General features: G+C 47.6%; 1 non-coding gene across 1 annotated transcript; it reads left to right on the top strand.

The window, feature by feature from the left end:
• Positions 1 to 532: 532 nt before the first annotated feature.
• On the top strand, positions 533 to 646 carry LOC140310646 (U5 spliceosomal RNA). Its single transcript, XR_011916697.1, has one exon. It is a non-coding gene; the product is annotated as a U5 spliceosomal RNA (small nuclear RNA).
• The last annotated feature ends 592 nt before the right edge of the window (positions 647 to 1238 follow it).

Raw genomic sequence — 1238 nt, 5'->3', positions numbered from 1 at the left:
GCTTATTCTCGGATTCCTGAAACTTTAGATTTGCTCTTTCTTTTACTGCAAAGTACAACGTTGTTTTTTTTTGTTTAAATCTTTCTAGACATGGTAAATATTAAGGACAAAGCAGTTTTCACATAGTTTGAGTGAAGGAATTCATTTTATAGATAAAATCCCAAGAGTCTGCTGAGAAAAGAGAGTGAATGCGAAGTAGACTTTAACACGGCTATGGGAGCGAGCCGAGTGTGGGCTAACCGGGAGAATTGCTTGAAAGAAACGCGACACCGAATGAGCGATCAGAACAAAGCCTCAATACGGGATTCTCGTGGTGTTTTTGTTGCTGCCTTGTCTTTTGCACAGAGTAAAAGACAAGGCAGCCATCGAATAGGGCCCGATTGTTCCTGGTTGGTCAGCCGAGGAGCAAGGGGGGGGGGGGGGGGGGGGGGGGGGGGGGGTGGAGCAAGCGTCTCAACCAAGCAAAGCTCACCATGGGGAAGGTGGCTATGCCAACTAGCCTGATGCCCTGCTCCCGCAGTGACGGATAATCGTACTCTGGTTTCTCTTCATAACGTACAAGTCTTTCGCCTTTTACTAAAGATTTCTGTGGAGAGCAGCACTAATGAGTTGTTTCTATTTTTGGCAGGCTTTACCTTTGCGGGTGAAGCCCTTTCTGTCTGTGCAAAAGAAATCTTCTTACTGTGCAGAGTGACTTCTCTGAGTAGAGTCGCCTTACTTGTTGCGACTGTGCCGATGTTCGAAGCTGGAGTGCAAAGTTGTTGCTTGAATGGTGCTTGCTGGAGCGTGCGGGAGTGCAAAGTTATACCATTTAAAAGGGCTGAAGAGTGCTCAGTGCAGCGGGTGGGCGACACTCTGGCCACCTTGAAAACCGAGGTTACATCCACTAGCAGGGGCAGCCCAAGTTCTGCCGCAAGTGTGGTGAGCATGGGCACCTGGTTGAGGCTTGTACCAAGGTGTTATGTGGGAAGAGCAGAGAAATTGGGCAAACTTTTGGAGAGTGTCCAAATGGCAGGAAATGTAATCTCTGTGGAGAATTAAATCACCTCTTCAGAGATTGCCCTAAATCTTTTGCCAACAAATTAAAGACGGTAAAGCCACAGTCAAGCCAACAAAGAGAAGGACCAAAGGTGGCAGTTGGTGAACAAAGTGAAGAGGTTGACCCAATAAATTCAAACTTCCCGCCAAAAGCTTGGATTGGAAGTGAGGAGCAAAAAGGGGAGGGGTCTGTAGAGGCC

Source organism: Leuresthes tenuis, unplaced genomic scaffold (genome assembly GCF_036924035.1).
Source record: "Leuresthes tenuis unplaced genomic scaffold, fLeuTen1.0.hap1 SCAF_6, whole genome shotgun sequence".
NCBI lineage: Eukaryota > Metazoa > Chordata > Actinopteri > Atheriniformes > Atherinopsidae > Leuresthes > Leuresthes tenuis.
This window is presented reverse-complemented; position numbering and strand designations above follow the sequence as displayed.